The 18,552-nt window shown below is 49.6% G+C and overlaps 1 long non-coding RNA gene across 1 annotated transcript in view; it reads left to right on the top strand.

The window, feature by feature from the left end:
* LOC107195954 overlaps positions 1-18,225 on the top strand; it is a 126,525-nt gene extending 108,300 nt beyond the window's left edge. Inside the window, exons 5-6 of the long non-coding RNA XR_001517266.2 lie at positions 14,453-14,521; positions 18,166-18,225. This is a non-coding gene — a long non-coding RNA (uncharacterized LOC107195954). The remainder of the gene's footprint in view (positions 1-14,452; positions 14,522-18,165) is intronic.
* Positions 18,226-18,552: the final 327 nt, after the last annotated feature.

Here is an 18,552-nt window from a genome sequence, read left to right as displayed (position 1 = left end):
GCCTGGCCCGGGTTCTGCACACAGCGGGCGCTCAACACGTGCTGGTGTCAGAATGTGTGGAGCGGCTGTAAATATCTCCGCCGGGTGATTTCGCATCCAGAGCGGTAGCTATGGCGATAGACTCCAGACTGCTGGAGAGAGCGGGGTTGGACCGAACGATGTCTGAGGGGCCTTTCTGCTCTGACATTCTGCCTGGCATCAGGCAGGACATATTTGTTGAACTGAAACAAATTCTACCCTGCGAGGGCATGAAAAAAGCATCGTCGTAATCCCTACCCACTTATCTGTGTCATCCTCATTTCTTCGGTAAGTTCCTCCTGGCCGCTGCAAGCGATGACTGTTTTCTTATCCCGAAGACACCTAGCTGGACACTCAGGTTTTCTGCAGCAAGCTGAGCTGTAATGCCCACTCACGGCCACTAGAGGACCGAGGTTTTGCATAACATCTAGGCGGTCTCCAGTTCAGAGGTGTGGGAAACCGGGAGAACGGGCAAAGTCCAGTCCTGAAAACTTGCTTAAGCAGTGGACATGAAGCAGCCAGATGCCTGCGCCTCTGAGCTGGGGGTGCGGGAACGGCGGTGGCTCCTGCACTAACCTGGGCGGGCAGTGGCTGCTGTCTCTGTGTGGCTAAGGAAAGGGGCCGTGTAAGGTCCTGCGTGAGGAGGGCTTAAGGGGCTGGAGGGTCGGCCTCACCTCTTGGAGCAGTGAACAGCAGGAAGCTGCTGTCTTTCTCTTTCCCGCTGGGCTGCTTTTGTCCCTCCCTCCCCTCCTCTCTCCGGGGTTGCTTTCTCGGGTTTTGCCTTGTTTGGTATGTGGTCATTGCTGGGTGGAGTGGCCTCACTGTCCCGCTCCTGTGCTCAGCACTGTGTTGGATGCCATGTCTGTTACAGGATTCACCATGGAGGGTGGACAGCCCGTGGCGTCAAGCATCCGCCCTGCTTTGGAGTTAGGGTCGTGCGGCCCGCCCAGGAGCATGTGTGTGGCCTGGCCTCTGTCTCCAGAGTGTACATTTCTGAAGTCTGCAGGGCGGTGAGGTTTAGGCCTTGGTCCAATTTACAGCATGACAAGTCCCAGTCTGGAAGGCTCTGTGATGGCAGCGGGTGGCCCTGTGGCCATTGTGGCCGGTGGATGTTTATATCTATTGTAGCCTAAAAATCTAAAGAAAAGCACATCTAAAATCCAGTTCATTTCTACCCCTCCCCCCATGCCCCCCCAAATGGAGGAATTTATGTTGTAGTATATTTTCCTGGCCACCTTTCCCTGAAGGATTTAATAAGAATTGAGGTACCCAACAGGCAGGAAGCAATGGAGAGATTCAAAGGAGAAGCGTGGACCATGTATAATTTCTAAATCAGATCATCTTTTGCCCTTGGCAATGTGCAGGGTATTTTGGGCTCTATGCCGAGTGTCCCTTTAGGGAAACCAGGTGTATTTAATCCTGTTCATGTTTATTGAGCACCCATTTGTCAGTTACTATGTTTGGATTTACGAGGAATATAAAAATTAAGAGAAAGGCCCAATCCTCAGTGATCTTACAGTCTTAGAGAAACTCTACTGTAAGACAGTAGAGGTCTATGATGGAGGTTCAGATCAAGGTCACATTGGAGGAGGGCATCATGGAGAGGTGGCATTTATATGGGCCTGAGCATTGGGACAGATGGAGAGGAGAAAGATGGAAGACTTAGTCCGGATGGTCAGAATGCATTTGGGAGAAATCCGAAGAAGTCGTCTGGCTCGGCTTGTCCGTAGACTAGGAACTTTGAGTAGGGAACGTTGAGGTGCAATAGAAGTTTCTGGTCTATATGGGCCTGGGCATCATGGAGAGGTGGCATTTATATGGGACAAATGGAGAGGAGGAGATGGAAGACTTAGTCCAGATGGTCAGAATGCATTTGGGAGAAATCTGAAGATGTCGTCTGGCTCGGCTTGTCCGTAGACTAGGAACTTTGAGTAGGGAACGTTGAGGTGCAATAGAAGTTTCTGGTCACCCCCTTGCCTGGGTCTGGGGACTAGGCGCGGGCAGAAGTTGCCTCAGTGGTAGCTGGCCGGGACTTGATTCTGGGTGGCCAGGGCTACAGCCGGAAGTTCACACCCAAGCCTGAAGGTTAGGATAAGAGCCACAGCAGTGAGCTGGGTCAGAACCCCTGGGAGAAAGTGAAGCTCAAAAACTTAAGAGCACTTAAAAGCAATGAGCTATCAAGCCATAAACAAGACTTGAGGGGAACTTAAATGCATGTTACTAGGTGGCGGAAGACAATCTGAAAAAGCTGCACACTGTGTGACATTCTGGAAGAGGCAAAACTATGGAGACGTAAAAAGATCCGTGGGTCGCTGGGGTTTGGGAGGCGGGAGGGGCGAACAGGCAGAGCGCAGAGGACTTTTAGGGCACGGGGCCGTCCCTGTGACCTGTGACCGTGTCACCTCATATAGCGAACGGGACTTTGCGGATGCGATTAAACGAAGGATGTCGAGACGGGGGCATGATCGGGGTGGGCCCAAGGTGATCACAGAGATCCTTTTCAGACAGAAGCAGGAGGGTCAGAGTCAGAGGAGATGTGATGACGGAAGCAGAGGCCGGAGCGACACACTTTCGAACGGGGTAGGAATGTCCCTGCACCCGGACCAGGCACGGGGAGGCTAATGGGATACATACTTTCAGGAAGTGGCACAACATAACTATTTCGATTTTAAATGCTTGGAATTAGACCTCTTGAGACCAACATGTAAATTTATGTAAAATAATGTCCAAATAAGCACCGAGAGCCTAGTGGCCTGTCCCTGCCCCTGTACTCAGGAGAGCGGCCCCTGACCCACACTGCTCTCGTCTTTAGTTCTGTTTTGGGCTCAGGGACTCTGGGGCCCTTGTGTTGGCCAAACACCATTGAGATGGGCCGCGGAAGGGAAGGGCTGTTCCAATTTAAACAGCCAGACAATGAAAACATAGCAAATCGGCAGGCTGTTCACAAAGCGTTCCCTATTCACGTGAGGTTTTCGCGGCCTCGTAAACTTCTTGGAAGTAAGAGATTGGGAAAAGATTTGTCAGGACCCAACTCCTGAGATGATAATTGAGGAGAAGCCTCCCTTGGCTGTCTTGTGGAGCCTTGTTTTTGCCCTACCTCAAGCCGGGCCGCCCGCAGCCTGGTATACTATCTGGGGTCCTTGAGCAAAGGTGAGGAGGTCGGTATGGAGCCCCTGTGTTCAGTATACTCAGTATAGACACTGGCTTGATGGGGGCTTCTGGCACAAGCCCCCAGGGTTCTGCGTGCTTGGTCAGCTGGTAGTGAGCTGGAGTGAAAGAGATGGGGGAGGAGAGGTAGATGCAGATAGCGACAGAGCTAGAAAACACACACACACACACACACACACACACACACTCACACACACGCACACACAGCAAAGCCAATGAACGTGAGCCCGGCGCAGTGGGCAGCTGCCTCTGTGATCTGGCTTATTTGGTTGGAGGTGGTGAATTTGGAGTTACAAGAGTTAGAAAAGCAAGGGAATAAAAACAAATTAATAGTAAAATAGCTTTGGGGGATATTTTCCTGATTACATGAATAATTCATACTTACTGTAAAAATGCAAACAACGCAGGAATGGTGTAAGGAACCCACTTAGCGATAACCTCTATCAGCGTTCTGGTGACTACTTTCAAATATCTTTTTATGGTCACCCGTGTGCGTCATTTTACATAAATAGAATTATGTGGAATTAATCACACGTTCTGTTTTTTCAACGACCACTTTAAACAGTTGTTTTCGTTGTTGCTCTTGCTGGACTGCTCCCGCCACCCACGGGTACTCAGTTCCCCTCCCAGCCACTGCCACCCCCCACCCTCAGGGTCACCGGTGTCAATGGCCCGGTACGCATCCTTCATATATTTCTTCATGGTCAAGTAATCATATTCAGGCAAATACTTTTTGGGAGTGTATCTCGGTTTCGGTGTTAAATTTTTCTGTAGCTTGCTCTTCTCACTGAGTAGCAGTTCAAGTCCTCGTGAGTTTGCTGGGACAGACCTCAGTCAGGGCTGCGTCGTACGCCACGGAGCTGATGCGTCGCCTCTTATTCAGTCGGTCCGTTATGGATGGGCATTTACTGTGCTTCCCATTTTCTGCCAGCTCAAGCAGTGCTGGGGACATCTGACCTAGCGGTGCCTTTATTTCAATGAGCTAGATTCCAGAAGGAGGGTCGCTGGGGGAAGGATATATTGTGTCGTTCCTGATAGGTGTTACCAGATGGCTTTCCAAAGGCTAGATCACTTCACATTTCCACCAGCAGTGGGCGGGGTTCCTTTTTCTGTTTCCCTGACAGAGATCGACTTATCGTCGTTAACATTTCTCCGTCTGATGTGTTTGAAATGCTACCTCATGAATCCTTTATTCGCATCCCCTGGCCCGTCAGTGAAGTTAAGAACCTTTCGTGATGTTATTGACCTGAAGGATATTCTTGCACAGCGGGAGTATTGGCCTGGAGGTTTGACCTGTAATTTCTGGATTTTTTGCGGGGGGCATATAATTGGACTGTGACCCCACCTGGACCCTTCTTCTCTGTGGGCTGCATAAGGCCAGTGGCTTGACCAGGTGGGAGACAGCAGACGGTGTCTGTTTTGCAGCAGGTGGACAAGGAGATTGGGGTAACTTGCCTGGACTGGCACTGGACATTGGGTGGCAGGAAATGAGACGGCTCCAGTCTCCGAGGGGCTGCTGGGTGGTCTGCGCACAGAAGCCAACAAGTTGGTGACTTGAGCCAGCGAGACTCAGCTGTCAGTTACATTCCCCATACAGCGGTCAGCTCCCGTACCGGGCGGCTGGCTAAGGAGGGAACCTAGCCATACCAACCACATCGGCATAGGAGGAGCAGGAAAGGCAGCAGCACCCCCAGGGACTTTTCTCCGGGCTCTTAGAAACCAGACCCACGGAAGCAGATTAAATCCAGGTTGCACCAGCTGGTGGGGTTTGGGGTGCAAATGTGCTTCGTGTCCCCAGTGAGGATGGCACAGGGGGCACTGGGGCTTCTGTTCCCCACCGCAGCCCACCGAGCGGGTCCCAGCAGCCCTAGCTGGGCAGGAGCTGAGAGGGCAAAGGGCCTGGATACAGGCCGAAGCAGGGCTCGTGGGAAGTTTCCTTACTCACTGACGGTGATGGCCAGCAAGAGGAGAGGAGAAGGTTTTATGGCAGGCGGGGTGAGCGACCAGCCCAGTGTTGATAGTGAAAATAAAGTTTGGATTAGGTTACGTTTTCCTTCTAAATCATTTTTTGGCTAATGACATTTCAAACTGGGAGAACCTCATCCTTAAAAGCAACAGTAGTTTGTTAAACATTCCGTGTACATTTTGTGATTTTTCGTACTTAAGTTGTGGGTCAGCATTTCTCAGGCCATTATTTTACATGAGGAGCATTTGGGTTTTATAAAAACGTTGCTATGTTTTTATTGATTGCTTTCACACACTTCTCTCACGAAGGCATCTGTTAAAGAAAATATAAGACTGTGATCTCTCTTTAGCTTTCATTCTGTGAATGGCGAAGCTGTGTGAACTCATTATAAGCTCTCAGTGACTGTCACTTCCTCGGTCAGCATGCCAGTCGGTCTGGGCGCTCTTACTAGGTTGCACATCTATTTTGAACAAAGTAAAGCAGCTGTGCTCTAACCCGCTTTCTTTTTTAACAAAGATTTGAAGTTGCTTTTGGATGTTCTAGATCAGGGATCTCCAAGCCCTGGGTTGCAGACCGGGTACCGATCCGTGGCCTGTTAGGGACCGGGCTGCACAGCGGGAGGTGAGTGGCAGGGCGAGCGAAGCTTCATCTGTATCTGCAGCTGCTGCCCAGCGCTGGCATCACCGCCTCAGCTCCACCTCAGATCATCGGGCATTGGATTCTCATGGGAGCCCCAGACCCTGGGGCCAAAAATGTTGGGGACCGCTGGTCTAGATGCATATCTCCTTCTGTAGGTTTTCTTTTTTTTTTTTTTTTAAATGAAGAGGATCTTCTGTATGCTGATGATACAGTTTTAAAGTTTTTTCTTTGGTCGTATTAGGCTTGGCCTCCATAGACACTTATTTTAGCCATTGTCTGAAACCTAATTCTAAAACCAGAATCAGCAGATGTCTTGCAAACTTTAATTGGTTATATGCAATAACTGCATACAGCAAGTCACTTCCTTTTGTTTCTCAGGGACACGCTTTGCAAATAATTCATCCTGGAGAATTCATTTGGAAGCTGTATTGTTCAAAGCCAGCTAGTCCGCAGCAGCATTACCGAGATTTAAAAAACAAACAAACAAAAGGACGCTTTGCTGAGCAACTAGAGTGACTCGTAACTAGTAGTATTTGCTCTGAAATTTTTCCAGGCCAGAATAGTTTCCTTCTCTTTGGTACAGAATTTCAAGGACTCGATCCATCATCTATCTATTCATGTCCTGGAATGGTCCGGAGTATTTCTCTATTTAGTTTAATTTATTTATCAGGAAAGGCAGTGTGGTCTAACCTTCAGGTTTCTTGCAGGCTCCTGTATTAGGGACCCAGTAGAAGACAGATGGCACATTCAGAGGGGATGACTGAGGAGTTTCATGAAAGGACTATTTACAGAGGGGGAGCAGGACTCAGAAACCGATCAGGAATCAGGGATGGTGAAGCAGCAGAGTCCAGCAGAAGCGGAAGCTGACGCTGCCCTGGGTCTGAAGCAGTTCCCGGGAGGTGATGGGTGTGGCGGGGGGACTCCAGACGGGAGATGTGGCCTCAGGTGGTGGAGCAGAGACAGATGTGGCCTCAGGTGGTGGAGCAGAGACGCTGCCAGGCCACAGTGCAGCGGGGAGGGAACCAGGGGATAAGTCTTCTGCTGGTGCCTCCTATTGACCTAACATGGTAGGAGGAAAAAGGGCAGGGAAGGCCTGGTGTGCATTCCTCAGAGGTCAGCCCCCTAGGGCCGGAAGCAGGGTGGGGAAGGGTGGGTAGGTATCAGAGGGGTCACCGAGACTTTTCAGCACACCTCCTCTTTGGGCGGAAGGAAAAGTGGACGTCCAAGCAGGACGGAGAAGCCTGGTTAGATTCTTCAATTTGCAGAAACAGTCTAGGTCTTCACCGGAGAAGCTAACCTCCGCTTACTGGTTCTTCAGCTGTTCAGGTGTCTGCTTGGGAGGTAGATCAGTGGAAGATTACTCGAAGCACATTTGAAATCAGGACCATATTGTCTTGTCTTGCCTCCACTGGAAAACATTTTTACTGGGTCACACTTTTGTGTTGAGTTCTCAGCAATTACTGAGAGATGCTTCAATAAAAATCTAATACCCGTTGCTGTGTCTGCTGTGTTGTTCGTCTGAGTGCTTTACTGTAGTTAAAATATATGCACAGTAAATGGTTTTTAGATGTGAGTGTTGGGGACAGTTTGTCTCCCTTGAGGAGCTAGTATGCTTTTTCTTTATAGACACTGAGAACTATGTAACTGATTTCTCTTTCCGCTTCAGTTTCTGGGCAACTCAGATCCAGAATTTCAAGCCAACTAATTTGACTCTTTGAGTCCTATGGTGTGTGTGTGTGTGTGTGTGTGTGTGTGTGTGTGTGTGTGTGTGTGTGTTTCCACCTCTAATCTTTGTATTTTACTTAGGTTTGAATTTTTTTGAATCTAATTTTTCTCAATTATTTTTTACTATTTTATATAATTCTGATGTACCACCTGAAATAATTTTTTTTTATAAGGTAGAGCATTCTTACACATTCCTGAATATGGATAAATTCGGTTGGTTTATTAAGTGGGCCTGGAAGAGAGGGCCCTAGACGGAGGTTCTGAATCCTGCGACCTGCTGTGTGCTGGGTGGACATGTGCCTGCCCTCAGGGAACTGTCCTCTGCACGCTGCATTCCCCCTGGGGCTCCGTCTTTGGTGCAGAGGCACCCACATGCCCGCCTAGGAAGAAGCATGGGGTAGGAAAAGGAAGGCCCCCGCTTTGTCTGCAGGATGAACTGGTGGGCGGTTGTGATCAACTCATGAAGTATTTATGAAAGCGTTTTTGAGAAGTTTAAAATGTTCCATATTTGTTCTGCACTCGCTTAGCATTTATGAGAAACGCTAGGCCAAGGATACAAAGACGGTAAGCTCATTCCTTCATTCTTTCAGTGGATATCTATTGAGCAACTACTGCGTGCCTGCCCCGATCCAGGTGCTGGGGATGCAACAATGATCAAAACAAAGCGTCTCCTCTCATAGAGCAAGGCATCCCGTCATCCGCGAGGCACTCATAACCTCATGGGATTCTGCGTCTCTTAGGGGCGAGGAAGGACTTCTTAAAGAAAACTCCAAAAAGTGTAAAACATAAGGCAAAAATTGATCGACTTCCATTCCATGAAAGATGCCATAGATAGAGTTAGTTAACAGGTGACAGACGAGAGATATGTCTAAAACTTAAAGAGGACTCACATCCATAACATACCAGCAACAGGTGCACATCGAAAAGAAAAAAGGCAGTGATCCCGGAGAAAAATGGGCAAAGCAGCTAAGAAGGCAACAGACAGAAAAGGAAACCGCAGAGATTAATCATGATATGAAGAGAGACCAACGGGAGAAATCCAATTAAATCAAAAAGATCACTGAAAACCTGTTAGACCGGAAAAACTAGGAGCTGGATGCTGTTAAGAGGGATGCAATCAGGGAGTACTTAGTTCAATTAAAAAATATAAACTGCCTGACCCAGCAGTTTCATTCCTGCCACTTCAATTGCCACTTCAATCCCTAAGGGCACACGCATGGGGGTTTTGTGGCATTATTTGGCGTGCAAAGGTCCAATGAATCTCAGCTTCTCATTGGATAGAAAAAATTTAGTGGCCGTACCCATGGCATCTGGCAGCTGCAGTGCTGAGTGCAAAAAGTAAGAAAGAGAATGAGATATGTTAGGTAAATTAAAAATATACGAATACAAACATACATATACACACACACACACACATACATACAGATACATATATATACACTTTGCAATAATGCAACAAAGAGGAAGATACACATTACATGTAAACCCATAGTTGTCTAGGATAGAGACAAAGGGCTAATGGGACAAAAGAAAATTGATGACAAAATAAATAAAAGAAGAGGGGGCCTTGTTGAGATCAATGATGATGGTGTGTTGTTACCAAGGAGTAGGGTTGATTCACCCTCTGCCCCCGAAAATCTCAAAACAAACATAAAGCAACTCACCACCACCGACTTTCAAAGATTTAAGTTCTGGCCCGGAGCTGGGAGTTCTGCCTCCCCTTTCTACACCTGCAATTTGACGGAAGAATCCGCATTCACATTCAGAACAACCCCTGCCTTGCTTAATAGGCTGCCATTCCCAGAGGCTTTTGTTTTTTTCAGTTAACACAAGAGAATAGTGTTAAAAAGTTATTCTGACCCTCGTTAAAGTGGGAAGACTTTTTTCAAGACTATTGCAATAGGAGAGAGAGATCGAGCTGAATTCTGAATACAACAAGGACAGGTTTATAGCCAAGGAGCAGGGTGAAGGGGTTGGTGGATGGAAAATGACTATGAGTGTTGTGGCGGCATCAATTCTAAGACCCACGGAGCCGATTGAGATGAATCGTGAGCATTTATTAGCCGGCCAGCGACTGACTCTACCACTCAGGGTCAGAGGAGATCAGCCCCGAGCTTCCAGAGGAGGCAGCATATAAAGCTTAAGACCATATCCTGGCGGTCTTCTGAACAAGCAAGCAAGCAGATTACGGAAAGCAGATGTTGGCTGTAAACGTCTTACACAAAGACAAATGTTTCCGGGGAACTCTTAGATCAAACAGGGCCTAGCAGGCAGTTTCGTTATCTACATCCTTGTGGCTGTCGGTGCTTTCCTGGGGGCTGGCGCCTGAAGATATTGCTTCCCTGTGACTGATTTATTGGAAAGTTTTTCACTCCTACATGAGGAGCCATCGAGGGTAGGAGGATTCTTCCTAAACTGACTTGGTAGGATTCTTGCTGGAGACAGGCTGGAGCGATCAGATCTCAAAGGTGGGGATTCTCTCTGAACCAACTTAGCAGGATTCTTGCAAAACGAGGCTCTACCAGGCTGGACACAGGAGCCCAAGGTTGAAGACTAGTTGAAAAGAGGGCTCGGAGGGGCCTGAGTAAAGTTTGGTCAAGGAGAGAGCCTTCGTCGTTGGTCAAACCAGCGCCTCATCCGCCTTGGTTTTTCTAACATCTCCTCCAGCCGACTCGAGGGCTGCGTGGAGCAGGGGGCTGAGGCCTGACTGAGTGGGACCAGGAGGGCCCCAGAGTGCTGCAAGCTGCCGCCCTCCTCCTTCCCCTCCTCCGCTCGTGTTCTTCAGAGTGGCTGCCCGCCCCCTGTAAGTCGGCAGAGCGTGTGAGCTTCTCCTTGTCTTATCCTCTGTGGATTGAACTCGGACCAGGAGAGCTGCCGGCTGGAGCCAGGGAGGCCCTGCTGAGTGTCAGCGGGAGCAGAGCTGGCTGGGCCTGCCCTGTCTGCTGCTCTCTTGGCTTCGGTCCCAGAAGTGCATGGCTCTGGGGCGTCTCGGTTTTCTGTTAACTAGATGAGAACCAGGGAAGCAATGTCAGAACCAGCTGTGTCTGCAAATTCTGGCAGAGACAATGCACGTAAGCTGTGCCTTGTGTTCCCCAATTTGTACTTATCATTCAGGTCTAGGGGACTGGTTCAGGGGCCGCTGATGACGCCCTTCCCAGCTCACCTGCCGATCCCGGGCCCCTTTCCAGCATCCATTGCTCCGTCTCCCACCTGTGACAGGACAGTCCGCTGCTTTCGCAGCATGCGTCTCAAACATCTGCACCCCAAACATCTGCATCCCAAACATCTGCATGGTGGTAATACGTACAGGAATAAAAGTAACAGTATCTGTTATAGCCTGCCTTGTGCCCAATGCTTTATGTACATTGTTTCACCTAATCCTCCCCGCAGTGATATGAGAGGCTTGGGTTTGAGTCCTGGCATCGAAGCAGTCGTCTTGGGCAAGTAATTTAACCACGTTTGGCCTCGGTTTCTTGATCTCTAAAACGAGAGCGGTGATGGTACCGGCCTCCCAGGGAGGCTGAAGGGTTAAACAGTGGGAAGCTCGGTGCCCACACAGTGAGCATATGATAAATGGGGGCTTTTATTACAATCATCTTGATTGTAGCACTTGTTACATCTCTTTACATCTGGTCTCCCCCTCTGGTCCAGGAAGTTGCTGAGGACAGACGTGGCATCTTGCGGAGGTTTGTCTCTGCAGGGGCTAGCCCAGTGCCCGTGTAGAAAGGGTGCTCACTGAATGTCAAGTGAATGGCTGGATGAATCAGTGAGTCGTTACCAGGCAGGGTGGGGATGCCTTGCCTTCAGTCACCATCATCAGGAAGCACCGTGAAAGGCACGTGATTTGGGACTCGAAGGCATCAACTACACTTGCAGGCCTGCCTTTCTTCACCCCTTCGTCCAGGCCAGGAGCCGAGAGGGGCAGTGGTCGCCTGCTCTCCCACTTGCTCAGCAGCTCGGAGTCCCCAAGGGCTCCTCCCCCGTCAGTCCAGACCCACCTTCTAGCACTTACGCAGGGACACGGGCACAGGTCAGGGATGGGCATGGGAACCTACCTCACAGCTATGTCTGCAGCCACGGCCACAGCATGGGGGCTTGATTTCCCTCCACAGGCTCCCAGCCTCTCTGGGGAGCTCATATGTGGTCCACCAACAGTTATGGGATTCTAAAGCCACCTAGAGACTTGCTTTTAGTTGGCTGGATCAAAATACCGTGAATTGTGTTTATAATCGGGTAAATAATATGTCACAGGATTGCTGGTGCCTGGTACTGCTCGGCTTGCATCTATGCCGGGGCGTGGATGCAGGTACTGAGGACATTGTGTTCCCTGGGATTTGTAGTTGGAAGATAGATCCTATCTCAACAGATTGGACCGATGGACCAAACTGAATAGGGAGGAATTAAAGGGATAAAGGTCAGTTTCTGTTCTAAGGGCCCCAAATCCAACAACGTGCATGCAGAATGGGGCGGACTGAGTTTAACCGAAGCACATGAAAAAGATGGAGGCCTTTTAGGCAATGCAAGGCCAGTACGAAACCAGGGATGTGATGTGGCCACAGAAAAGCTAGTGCTATCAGGTTATATTAACAGAGACATAGGTTACAGAACAGAGGAGGTGAGCAATACTTTTTATGTCAGCTGACCTCACCTTGAACATGGTGTTTGGTAATGTCAGTGGAGGACTATAAGATGAGGCAACTTAGTGCCGGTTTATATAAGTAAAAGTTGGAGAGATTCAGCTTGAAGAAGGATGATTTGCTGGGTTCATGGTAGCTGACAATCCTTACAGGGGTTCCTGTGGAAGAGTGATTTGACCTACCCTATGGCCCTCTAAAACAGTGCTGTTATGGAACTTTCTGTGACGATGGAAGCGTTTTATGGACGTGCTGTTTAATAGCTACTAGACAGATGTGGTTTTTGAGCAATTACAATGTGAGAACTGAATTTTAAATTTATTTTTAACTACTTAAATTTGAAATCTAAGTAGGTAAATGAGGCTACCTTATTGGACAGTGCAGCGCTAGAGGGCAAAGAAAAGAATGGACAGGGTTGGGAGTTTTTTCCGTAACGTGCAAGATCGTAACTGTTTTGGGCTTTGCAGCCCGTGGGGTGTCTGCTGCAGCTGCTCAAGTTTGCCTTTGTAATGCGAAAGTATATGTGATATATGAAAGAATGAATGTGTCTCTGTTCCAATAAAACTTTATTCATGGAAGCTGAAATTTGAATATAACATCATTTTTACATGTCACAAAATATTCTTCTTCTTTTGATTTTTTCAATTATTTTAAAAGTGCAAAAACCACTTTGAGCTTGCAAATCGATCAGAAATGGGTGGCAGGCTGGATTTGGCCCTCGGGCCCGGGCCGTAGTTTGCTGACCCCGGCTTAGACTGTGGGTGGAACCCTGGGGAGTCAAAGAAGTTCAACCCAGGAAGACAACGATTAATTAGAAGTAGCCGGGAATGGTCTGAGCATCCTCAGTAAGTGATGAGTATCTTATTACGAAAGTATTCAAGTTCAGGGTGGATAATTAACTACCTGGCAAGAGAGAATATAGAAACGAGTCTATTTAATACAAATTATACTAGAATTTCCTCCTAATTCTGCAGGAGTATTAAAATCAGGACGACACGTGACTGCTTTAAAATTACACCTGCTTTGTAGAGGGAAGTAACCGGTTTCCCCCAACGTGGTCCTTACTCTGAGCTCCATGTTGCTGGAATGGTGACTCTTGGGGGGCGACGTGCTGGCTCTATGGCTTCGGCAATTCTGCCAAGTGTTCAGGGACCCCCGGACGTGCCTTCCTGGGGGAGTTGGCTGTGTCCATTTGTGCGTAGCCCAGGAAAGACAATGCTGAGAGAACACGCCACCGGCGAAACACCACCTCGTTCTGTCGGAGGCCCCCTCCTGGGGATAGGTGGCTGAGGTTAGGAAGCGTCGCCCCCGAAGTTCTCAGAAGGAATTTTAAGTAGGTCTTTCTGTGGGTGTGCCGTGCCTCGTTCTGTAACTGGAGGAGGTCACCTCCAACATTCTCCCCTCCAGACACATGGAAAAAACGTTGCTCTCTGGGGAGCTCTGAGTTTGTCCAGAACGAATTTGAGGACTTGAGTCGGGAGGACAAAGCCGTGAAGCTGTGACCGTCCAGGCGTTGGTGGTCCAGCCTGTGGACGGCTAGAGATGGGGTTATTTTATTTCTGTTGCCTCAGCTTCCTTCTTTTCTCTTCCCCCTTTTATTTGACTTCTGTTTATTTTACTTCCAATCAGCATCTTTGTCAAAATAAACAAAACTAAAATATCAACAGCTTCTTCCTGTAAGGAGAGAAGCCGGAAGTGCTGGTGTGAAGTTTAAAAATATTTGTACCTTTATCCAAACCCTAACAACCTGCCCTCATCACCCAAGAGTTTTTCTCTACATGTTTGTCAAGTACAAGAAACTTAAAAGATTTTATGTTGGAGATTTAAGAAAATTGAGGTATATTTTACATGAAGTGTTTTATAAGTTTAAGATGATACAGTTAGATCGCAATACCATTGCCCCTGAAGCATTAGCTAACGCGCCTCCATCACGTCCAACAATTATCGTTTCTTCTAGGGTTGGGAACAATTAAGATCTGGTCTCCCAGTGAGTTGAATGTTTACGACACAGGTCTGTTGTCCGAACCACCCTACTGTGTGTCAGGTCTCGGGGCTTATTTATGAATCTTAAACAAAGACTCTCCCTTTTCCTGTTTGGGGAATGTCTACACAAACGCAGAAGTGGGCCAAGGGCACGATCAGCCCCAGTGCCATCACCCGCGTCAGCAGCGACCAGCTCTTGGCCAGTCTTGTGTCGCTGACACCCCGTTCCCGCCTCCTTTATTATTTTGAAATAGATCTCTAGGAAGCTTTCGATGTGGTGTATTGCACTAATGTCTCGATTCCGTGTCTTCTGTTTCAGATAATCGCCTTCGATGAGTTAAGGACAGATTTTAAGAGCCCCATAGACCAGTGCAACCCTGTCCATGCGGTAAGCAGGGGGTGTTGGTGGTGGGCAGGGTGGTGTCACCACAGGCCACCCAAGGCCCGTGAGGGAGGGCGAGGTTTCGATGAGTAAGTAGGATGAGTAGAGAACATTCTCGGCCCTGAGTACTATGCCTCTGTGCCTGGCTCAGCATTGCCGAGGAGACTCCTCGTTCTTGAGGCTGCTGGGGTCTTGATTTATCTTGCAAGTCAAGTATGCCGGTCCCAGTAAGCCAAGAGGGGCAGGTCTGCTGTGCTGTGGCTGCTGAGTCTTCGGGGCCTCGTGTCAGTGTGTTTTGGGCTCATCTTGGAACAAGGACAGCTGTGTGTTGGCCAGCATGCTGGGCAGGATACGGGAGCGTCGTTAGGGGTGTCCCCACCCTGCACATGGCCAGGTGTCTCACAGGGAGACTGACAGGGTACATTGGTGTACAAAGCTCCTAGCCCCAAACTCACCATCCAGGAAGTTTTCGTTCAGTGAGCTACGTGGGCTGAGCTCAGCTTCCTGCACCCTGGAAATCTCACCCAGTGTGGTCGTCTGGTCCGGGGACCAGCTGTGTGTGTGCACAGAGCCTTTTCCGAACCCCTTCCAGACCAGCCCTGCTGGGCTCAGCAGATGGCGTGCACGTGGGCCACTCGAGTGCGGTTCTCCATCCAAACCCACTGGGCCCGTGTCCGTTTGCAGTTCCCTTCAGGCCTGGATTCCAGGCCAAAGGCAAGTTCTTGTTCGAATGGCTCTGTCGATCTTTTCAGTCAGAAGCTGTAGCAAGGACACCAGGATTTGCTAGTGTGATACCATCTAAACCTGGAGGCTCATGGCAACGTTCCTTAGTGATAGGGACAAAGAGGTCTATTCTTAGCTGCAGGGCCCCCCAAAAAGGATGTGCTCTTAGAAAGGAAACAAAAGACCAAGGGACCGGTCTTCAGTGTCCCCCTCTGTAAAGTACACGGTTATTATTGGGGCTGTAAGTTTTTTGTTTTTTTGGGGGGCGGGGGTGGTTATACTATATGCTAGAAATTTTACGTTGTAGATGATTTGTGATCCTCGCAAGAACTCTGCCAGGCGGCCGTCACTGACCCAACATACAGACTCTTAGCCAAGGACTCGTAGCTCTGAGCAGTGAAGTCAGGATCGGAACCCGGTTCTGCCTGTCTCCAACTCCTGGGTGCTCAGCACCTGCTCCACGTTGCCTGTTTAAGAGACTTGACTTGATAAAGCCCGAGGCCCTGTTGGCATCACTTTCTTTGATTCTCTAAAACAGAAACAAACCCTTTCCAAGCCACATACGCAAAGCAGAATTTTGTTGCTTGAACAAATTCCTAAGCTCTCCTTGAAAACTGACCGTATTCTGTGAAATAGAATATTCAAAATATTCATTATTCAGATCTATTTGTTTTCGTTACCCACCTGTGCTGACTCGGCTTCTCCGGGCCTGAAAGGGTCACACCCCAGGTCTCCTCTCTTTCTGGATGTCTTCGCGTTTGGCACCAACATTTCCACGTCTGGTTGTCGCTAACCGCCAGGTGCACAGAGCTGCTCTAGACCAGCAGGAAGCTTCCATTTTGGAATGCCGGGAAGTCGAGAGCCTGCTTTCCTCCCTCCTTGTTGTTTGGGCTCAGATCAGAACGTGGCTGGCTTAGAACACCCCGAGCCTTCTTGTTTGACCCCAGGGGAAATGCTAGTCTGTCCTGCCGCTCAGTTCCATCACGCAGAATCCGCACCGGGTTGCAGGCGATTGGTGAAACCATGAGACGTTTTCACGGACCCTGTTTCCCTCTCGCCGTGGAAAGTTTCCCAGTTCACACAGAACGAAGAGAATTAGGGCCGGCAAGGTCTCATGGGAGCTTCTCTGAAAGGTCAGTGTCAGAATAGAACCCGCACACAGTAGGTACTCAGTAACTAATTATTGATGAAAGAATGAACATTGAAGGGTGAAGCCATGTAGCGTAGAAGCTGGATCCCAACTCCTTATTCCTATTACTAAAGCTATATTTCTAATTAGTTAGTGAACTCATTAAGTAGCCTGAGCCCCAAAGGCCAGACATCTTGTGGATAGTCTGAAGCCACCAGGGAAAAGATTCTTGTCTGAGATTTTTTTGAAAAATCCGCAAAGTCCCTAAATGGAACAGTGTCGACACCTTTTTCCCAGTTCTGATGATGTCACCCTGCCTGGCGGGAAGTCAGACACTCGGATGCCTCATCTGGCTGGTCTTCAAGCTCCTTTGGCCCCTGCAGTGGTATTTCAGGGCCGGGGGGCTTGGAAAAGCCACTTCCCCAGCTGGCACCAATGGCCGCGGAGGGACTTGATTGTGTTACCAGTAACTGCCGATTGGGGTGATGTGTTTCTAAGTCAATGCGCCCGTGGCCTGACTTGATTGTGTTACCAGTAACTGCCGATTGGGGTAATGTTTCTAAGTGAACACTCCCGCGGCCCGCTGGTTCTTTGGGTTTAAGACCGCCTGAAGCCCCAGATGTTGTTGGACCCTCTGGGCAGACCCTTTCCAGGAGGGGGGGTGCTCTGCTGTACTCCGAACTCCCTGTGCTAACGCTTCATCAGCGTTTAAAGCAGTGGGAGAGGTCCTTCGGAGGCACTGCTTGCTGCTGAGGGGGCCGGTGTGTCCGGCACAACCCGCTTCATGCCTGGTGTCTCACACCTTGGCCTATTGTTCTCCGTTTAGAAAACCTCCATGCCCAGTTCTGTGTGTGTGCTTGTGTGTGCACATGCGTGTGTGCATGCACATGTGTTGAGGATGTGCTCTCTCTTCCTAGCCCTGCAGACACTAATTTGTCCTGATGAGGGTTCTCTCCTCTGGGCTGAAAGGACGCACAGGAATTACTATATTTATGATTCCGTCAGGAAAGAGAAGAGTCCCAGCCACACGTCTCCTGCAGATCCCCGAGGAATCTCATTGCCATCACACCTATGGCAAGCAGATTGCCTTGGTAATGGAAGAAGCACCAGGAGATGCCACAGCTATGCTCGCAGTGGCTTCGAAAACCAAGAAAGCCACTGTGGGAAGGGGAGGCAGCATTTAGGGTGTGATGTGAGCATCGTCACCTGCCCAGCCACAGGGCACCTTCCCTCGGCAGCGAGTCAGACCCCAGACATGGACTTATGTGTCTTGAAAAGTCTTAGCCTGGGGGACGCTGCTGGTGTCTGATTTAGTGGGGAGATGACTTTCTCTAAAAATATTCACTTTAGAAGTATAAAGCCAATGGGCAGAGAACGCCCTCTCCTTAGACGCTCATCAGGGCACCTGTGCTCTTTGAGGCCCAAGTGGGAAGACCGCCGGGAGGGCTGACCGCAGGCTGTCACACAGGCAGTGAACACGTGCTGCCCGGTCTGCAGTCCGACCGTCTGACAGGTACATGAGGCTGAGAAAGACTTTGCCTGTAGGACAAGGTCCAGACGCCTCTGCTGGGCTGAGAGGGAAGCTGAGCCCATGCGATTTGCTGGCAGAGTCTGTTAGGAACAAACGACTGTGACAAGGGAGATGGACAAAAGTTAGGAGGAGCCACCGGAGGGAGCATGCAAGCCGCCTGGCCGGGAGGAGCCGCCGGCGGGTTCTGCCTCCTCTCCTGGGGGCTGAACGCGGGGGCTTCTCCTGCTCTGACCTCCCCTCTCCTGTCTTTCTTGTGCGTCCTCCTAGAGAGAACGGCTGAGGAACATCGAACGCATCTGCTTCCTTCTGCGCACCGCCTCAGCAAGAGCGCCGTGGCCGTGGCCATGGCCGTGGCCGTGGCCGTGGGTGGTGACACAGTGGAAGCAACCGGCGAGGCTCAGCGCCTGCCCAGGCCCTGTCTCCCCAGGAAGGGGGAGGGCGGTGGGAGCCAGCGATGGGTTCTTTGGAAGCCTTTAGAGACAAGGGGAGCTAATTAAGAGGGGTGGCCATCAATCAAAGTGTCAGGGCAGCACTGGATATTTTCAAGTGCCTTTATCTCTGCATAATGACGGCTGGCATTTACAGCTGACGTTAGGGCCTTTGTTCCTGTCTGGTTCTGGGCTCAGGACTCCCTCCCCTGCCTCCCCCACCCCC

The sequence above is a fragment of the Pteropus alecto genome, unplaced genomic scaffold, assembly GCF_000325575.1.
Source record: "Pteropus alecto unplaced genomic scaffold, ASM32557v1 scaffold65, whole genome shotgun sequence".
NCBI lineage: Eukaryota > Metazoa > Chordata > Mammalia > Chiroptera > Pteropodidae > Pteropus > Pteropus alecto.
The sequence above is the reverse complement of the archived record's forward strand: the minus strand, read 5'-3'. Positions and strand labels throughout refer to the sequence as shown.